We start from the raw sequence: 7,650 nt of genomic DNA on the forward strand, positions 1-7,650 counted from the left end.
GCAACAGGAAAAGGCCCAATTCATACGGTGGAGACCTAAAAATTACCTTTAGCAAAACTATCTTATTTTTTGAGGGGCTCACCTGAGCTTTTGGCCCGGGGCTTGGCGGGCATCTTTGGAAACTACCAAACCCAAACAGTTCTGAAAACGAGACACCCAGGGGAGTCCAGGGAGGTATGGCATGCGTGGGTCCCTCAATGTTTTCCTACCCAGAAACCCCTGCAAACCTTAAATTTAGGTCAAAAAACCCACTTTTCCTTACCTTTTTGGGTGGGATCTCGCTGCCGGCACAAATGTCCTACCACCCAGCGATCCCCTTGTTCTCCCGAGTAAAATGATACCTCACTTGTGTGGGTGGGCCAAAGGCCTGTGACTAAGGCAGGGGGCTTAATTTGTAAAACTTAAATACTACTTTTTTCAAAATTCATTTTTGGCCTGTTCTGCTTTGGGGCACCCACACAAGTGAGGTATCCTTTTACTCGGGAGAACAAGGGGAACGCTGGGTGGTAGAACATTTTTGCCGGCACGGAGATCCCACGCAAAAAAGTTTGGAAAAGTGATATTTTTACCTAATTTTAAGGTTTGCAAGGAGTTCTGGGTAGGAAAACATTGGGGGACCCACGCATGCCATACCTTCATGGACTCCCCCGGGTGTCTAGATTTCAGAACTGTTTGGGTTTGGTAGTTTCCAAAGATGGCCACCGAGTCCCGGGCCAAAAACTCAGGTGTCCCCCCCCCCCCCAAAATCAAGGTAGTTTTGCAATAGGGTATTGTAAATTCACCACCGTACGATTTGAACCGTTTCCTGTTGCAGCCACTATGCCTACCCACGCAAGTGAGGTACCATTTTTTTTGGGAGACCTGGGGGAACGCTGGGTGGGTGGAAATTTGTTGATCCACGCAGATTCCAGAACTTTCCACCACAGAAATGTGAGGAAAATGTGTTTTTATTGTCAAATTTTTAGGTTTGCAAGGGATTCTGGGTAACAAAACCTGGGGGTAGGCAGACGAGTCACCCCATCCTGAATTCCCCTGGGTGTCTAGTCTTAAAAAATTTATAGGTTTGCAAGTTTTCTCTAGATGCTGGCAGAGCTAGGGCGCAAAAACAAAAGGTAGTCTTTTTGTCCGAAAAGTGCAAGATTTCACTGGGAAATTGAGGTGCGACCATGTTGCGTTTTGCGCTGTTTCATGTCGCAGCCACTATGCCTACCCACGCAAGTGAGGTACCATTTTTTTCGGGAGACCTGGGGGAACGCTGGGTGGGTGGAAATTTGTTGATCCACGCAGATTCCAGTACTTTCCACCACAGAAATGTGCGGAAAATGTGTTTTTTTTGTCAAATTTTTAGGTATGCAAGGGATTCTGGGTAACAAAACCTGGGGGTAGGCAGACAAGTCACCCCATCCTGAATTCCCCTGGGTGTCTAGTTTTCAAAAATGTATAGGTTTGCTAGGTTTCCCTAGGTGCTGGCAGAGCTAGGGCGCAAACACAAAAGGTAGTCTTTTTGTCCAGAAAGTGCTAGATTTCACTGGGAAATTGAGGTGCGACCATGTTGAGTTTTGCGCTGTTTCATGTCGCAGCCACTATGCCTACCCACGCAAGTGAGGTACCATTTTTTTCGGGAGACCTGGGGGAACGCTGGGTGTGTGGAAATGTGTTGATCCACGCAGATTCCAGAACTTTCCACCACAGAAATGTGAGGAAAATGTGTTTTTTTTGTCAAATTGTTAGCTTTGCAAGGGATTCTGGGTAACAAAACCTGGTGGTAGGCAGTCGGGTCACCCCATCCTGAATTCCCCTGGGTGTCTACTTTTCAAAAATGTTAGGTTTGCTAGGTTTCCCTAGGTGCTGACAGAGCTAGGGCACAAAAACAAAAGGTAGTCTCTTTGTCCAAAAAGCGCAAGATTTCACTGGGAAATTGAGGTGCGACCACATTGCGTTTTGCGCTGTTTTGTGTCTCAGCCACTATGCCTACCCACGCAAGTGAGGTACCATTTTTTTCGGAAGACCTGGGGGAACGCTGGGTGGCTGGAAATTTGTTGATCCACGCAGATTCCAGAACTTTCCACCACAGAAATGTGAGGAAAATGTGTTTTTTTTGTCAAATTCTTCGCTTTGCAAGGAATTCTGGGTAACAAAACCTGGTGGTAGGCAGTCGAGTCACCCCATCCTGAATTCCCCTGGGTGTCTACTTTTCAAAAATGTATAGGTTTGCTAGGTTTCCCTAGGTGCTGGCAGAGCTAGGGCTCAAAAACAAAAGGTAGTCTCTTTGTCCAAAGTGCGCAAGATTTCACTGGGAAATTGAGGTGCGACCACGTTGCGTTTTGCGCTGTTTCGTGTCGCAGCCACTATGCCTACCCACGCAAGTGAGGTACCATTTTTTCAGGAGACCTGGGGGAACGCTGGGTGGGTGGGAATTTGTTGATCCACGCAGATTCCAGAACTTTTCACCACAGAAATGTGAGGAAAATGTGTTTTTTTTGGTCAAATTCTTAGCTTTGCAAGGGATTCTGGGTAACAAAACCTGGTGGTAGGCAGTCGAGTCACCCCATCCTGAATTCCCCTGGGTGTCTACTTTTCAAAAATGCATAAGTTTGCTAGGTTTCCCTAGGTGCCGGCAGAGCTAGGGTGCAAAAACTACAGGTAGACACTTTGCCAAAAAAGGGTCAATTTGTAACTGCAAAATTTAGGTGTGACCACGTTGCATTTTGCGCCGTTTCCTGTCGCAGGCAGAAGGCCGACCCACACAAGTGAGGTACTGTTTTTATCGGGAGACTTGGGGTAATTCAGATTTGTAAATCAACTGTTATTACCAATTGAGCTTTCATGCATTTCTCCCTTTCAATGAAAGACATTGTGTAAAAAAAATCTTTTTGAAAAATGACCAATAATTCTCATGCTAGTATGAGTATTCCCAATTTTGAAAATGTGCAATTATATACTGTTTCTGAACTCTATAATTTGTACCCAATTCAGAAATACATAGGTGTCTTTCATACAGATTTTTCCATGTATACATTTTCAAGGACAAAGGTGCTCTATACCCAGTAAATGAAAAAATACCATTGCAAGTTGCTGCTCAGTTTTTGGATCTGGCCTCGTCGGGTTCTTGGTGAAACTACAAGTCCTATATATCCCCACAACCAGGAAGGTCTAACGGATGTAACGGTATATTGTTTTCCAAGAGCTGTCAAAATTAGAAAAAGTTATAGGTGAAAACGTTGAGACAAAAGGCTGTTTTTTTCAACAAATTTTCAATTATTCCAATATTTAACTGTTAGTTTCTATAAAGAAACCTTCATGGATTTAGACAAATGACCCCTTTCTGAATTAAGAATTTTGTCTACGTTTCGAAAATGTACAGCTTTCCAGGATCCATTATTGCTTTCAAACTCATTTCTACCATTAACTGGAAGGAGGTGGAAAGCTCTAAAAATAGCAAAAATAGGCTATGTCCCAGAAAAATGCCAAGACTGTGTGAAAAATGTCAGTTCTCTGACAAAAGACTGTCATTCTCTAAAAGCTGAGAAAATGGAGATTTCAGCCCCACAAACCCTTTTTTGATAACATTTTCAGGGAAAAACCCAGAGGCTTTCATTTGCAGCCCGTTTTTCCCATTTTTCTGAAAAAAACAAAAACATCACTATATTTTGGTTAATTTCTGGGACCCCTTCCAAGGGAATTCACAAACCCTGGGCGCCTTTAGAATCCACATGATGTTGGAAGAAAAGGACACAAATTTGGCGTGGATACCTTATGTGGTCCAAAAGTTACAAGGGCCTAAGCGCGCACTACCACAAAACGCCAAAAAAGCCTTAGCACAGGAGGGGAAAAGTCCTAGCAGCGAAGGGGTTAATGAAACCTTGAACTGGTGTGGATATTTCAAGAGCTCAATCGGGCCATAGATTTCGTAATCAGTTTTGTCCTATGCTACCCCACCGGGTATAGGATTGGCTGTGATGTTCACTGATGACAGTTCTCTTTTTTCGATGTGTGAAAGATCTGTGAGGCTTTAGGACCAAGTTGATGTTCTGACTTGCTGTGTCCATTGTACTTTATTTTCCATCAATAAATCTACCCAAACTTAAAATCAAGATGAGCCACAGAAGGAGGAAAAGTACACCTAACACAATCCATAATTCAATCCATGGTGAAATCAGATATGTTTCTTTGAGTTGAATAAAAAGTTCAGTCATTTTTTGTTTAACGGTTTTTGTTGCTAGCGTTTCTAAATGTTCACTTGGATCATCAGAAAAGTCATCGAAATTGATGAAGTAGCCAGATGCAGTTCTGTCAATTGTTGGAATCGCTTACGGATTTTCATTAGTCTTTGAATCTTTCTTTGTTTCATTAGCATATTCAGAGGCTACATCATTGTAGACAGGTGTTTCTTGACGAACTGTTGCAATTTGGGTTTGAAGAGGCGCAAGTTCCATGGCTTTGTTGCATAGTCCTTTTTTGTTCACTGCAGGTTTATCAAATGTGATTAGTCTCTCAGTTTGAACCTCTTGTATTGGGGAAACATCCTTTACAACGCAACTTTTACCACGCAGTGCTTTTACATCGCAACTTTTACAACGCAAACCATTACAACGCATTGCGCTGGAGGGCGCTCTAGGATAGGGAATAGATTTAATTTACTATCCAACACCTTCCCTACTATCCACGGGGACTGGAGTTGGAATAGTAAATTAAACTATTCACTATCCAGCACCCCAAAGCGCTATGCGTTGTAATGGTATGCGTTGTAAAAACTGCGATGTAAAAGCATGCGTGGTAAAAGCATGCGTTGTAATGTCATACATCCCTTGTATTGTAGCAAGATTTGGTCTTCTGCTATTTCTTGGGAGTCCACTGGGCCTACTACTTATTATTGGCCACATGATTGTGGTTTTACCAGGTCGATGGATACAACTCGGTTCTCCTTTTTACCAGCAAGGGGCGGTAGTACTACTGATCTTGTTCCGCTGACAGCTAAGACAGGTACTGCTTTTCTGTAAGAAGGCCCAAATTCCTTTTTCACCGCGATCTTTTCTCTGACCAGATCCCCAATCTTTGGAATCCAGACATGTCTTGCTGGGACAGGTGGTTTTTCTTCAGTGGCTGTTGGCTTTAACTTTGTGTTACTTAGACTTCTTCTTGTTTCATTTAAGTCCTGTAAAACAGCCAAACGATCTTTGATATCAAAGGATTTTTCTTTCACCACTGAAGTCTGACAATCTAAGTCCTGGATTATCATTCTAGTACCGAACAATAGTTTGTATGGAGTGATACCTCTTAGAGAATTTCTTGGCAGATTGTTAAGACTACGTTGGACACTTGTTAGATGTTTGACCCACCCATCACCCGAACCTAATAACCCCGCCGTTATAGATTGCTTTATGTCGCGTTTTTTTCTTTCCACTACCGCATTACCCTCAGGATGGAAGGGAGAAGAGTACCGCAATGCAATGCCCATGCTGGTCATGGCCTTTTTGTAAGCTCGAGAGCTAAACGCAGGACCCTGGTCAGAATGTAGCATGCCAATTGCGTATGTGCCGATAAAGACTCGCAAATCTTTCATAACAGTTCTGGCGTCAGCCGAACGCTGGGGCCACATCCAAATGAATCTCGTGCAGGAATCCACTGTGACCATGATATATTTATAGTTGCCATCCCTTTGTAAGGGACCACAGTGGTCCAGGTAAACACATGCTAATGGTTTATCTGAGATCAGAAGGGGCGTTTGTGCTGGTCGTTTCACTGTTGACACTTTCATTCTTTGGCATATTTCACATTCTAGAACATAGTTCCTAGTTTGTTTTCTCATCCGTGGCCACCAATATCTCTGTTTTAATAATGATACTGTCGCGGAAACACCAGCATGTGCAGAAGCAAGCCCTTTGTGTGCCGCTAAAATTAGTCCTAACCTGTTTTCCATATTTGGAATTGCCCTATCCCCCACTCCAGGGATTTGAGCAAAAGGAACATTATTCGCATCAGTTTTGTATGAGTACTCTACTGGAAAGCCTTTCGGGAGTGTCTTACCACTGTCTTTTACTGAAGCACTGACAGCTTGCATTATCTAGCTGTCTATTTTTGTTTGTGACCGAGTGATGGCAGCTACGGAAGCCGTTTGCACAGCTGCCTTTGCGGCCTCATCAGCCAATGAATTCCCTGCAACGTGAACGCGATCACGTTGATGACTCAGTGTATGTATCACGTGAGTCTTTTGTAGTTCTTTCTGTAAAAGAACTACTTGTTCCCAAAGCATTTTATGCTTGATTGTGCCACCTTTTGCATCTTTGAAACCGTTTTGAACCCAGTTCTGCAAGTATTTGTTGTAAGACTGGACGCAATAATATGAATCACACACTATTAGTGTGGGGAATTCGCGATTGGTATTTTCAAGCGCCATCTTAAAAGCCTGTAGTTCAGCTCGCTGAGCTGTACAATCTCCTAGAGATTGAGTTTTAGTGACCAGTGGTCTAAATTTTCCTTTGTGCCAACGACCTTTAACAATCGCGCACGCAGCACTATATGCTTGTTTACCCCCAACTGCGGGTTGTGCTGAACCGTCTGTATATATTATACAGCCGTAATGTTCGAGAGGCAGGATTTCGGTCGGCAGAGAACATTCATATTCGTATTGGAGAAATTCTTGTGTTTTTAACCTCTTATTTTCCTAGTTTTGTCCCCCTCTATACGCAATGTTATTTCATATAATTTATGGGATTTGCTAACTCTGGTGTCTGCAGTTTCCACCTGAATGTCCTCATTTGTGTCCACTGTCTCCAGAAGATTCATCAGGCTCTTGCGAGCTATGGTCACTTCTGCTGCACTGTCTAGCATTGTCTGGGCCCACTCTCCGTTTTTTAGTTGTGTCCTCAGAATCCTCGACATGTTTTATTTTAATACTAGCTACCTTATTTTTTGTAAATTGTAATTTTTTACTTTGATGAGCAGGTTCCTTGTCTTTGGACTTGACGTGCTCTTCTTTGTGTTCTGACCGTCCTCTTCTTTCTGATTTCTGTGAGGAAGTCTGAAAAGATCGAGAGGGACGTGTATCAATATCTTGATATCTGTCAGGTTTTCTCAGATTGTCCCTATTTCTAAGGTTGTATCTTTTTTCAGAGGGTTCCCTGTGGGGAGACTTGCCTCCTCTTTCTGGAGATCTATCTCTTCGTTGAGGAGACTTTCCTCTGGACTGAAGCCATTTTTCTCTGGGAGTGGTTTGTTTATTACCCTCCCACCTCTTTTTTGGAGTATTGAGATTATTTTTAATAAAAGTTTTTTCAGGATTTTCAGTTAGTTGGGGTTTTAGTGGTTTCCCACCCAAACTATCTCTACCTAGTTCTTCATAGGACTTTTCTATGATTCTGGCAAGTTCAAAAGGTTGTTCTGCTATATCTGTTTCTTTCAATTTCTGCAGATATGTTGTATCGTCAATTGTCAATTGAACTAATTCTCTATATGCCTTTGTTAATTCTTTTAGTTTAACTAGGAGTTCTTCGCTTGACATTTTTTCAATGTCGGGATGTGGTGTGTAGCTGGCTAGAACCGGCCACGTGGCTCCTGGTCTACCTAGTGGACCTAGCCTGGTGATGTGATTTTGATGTTTTAGGGCGTCATTAAACCAGAGCAGGTGCTCTTGGTATGTTAGTGGAATTT

The sequence above is a fragment of the Lissotriton helveticus genome, chromosome 7, assembly GCF_964261635.1.
Source record: "Lissotriton helveticus chromosome 7, aLisHel1.1, whole genome shotgun sequence".
NCBI classification, from domain to species: domain Eukaryota; kingdom Metazoa; phylum Chordata; class Amphibia; order Caudata; family Salamandridae; genus Lissotriton; species Lissotriton helveticus.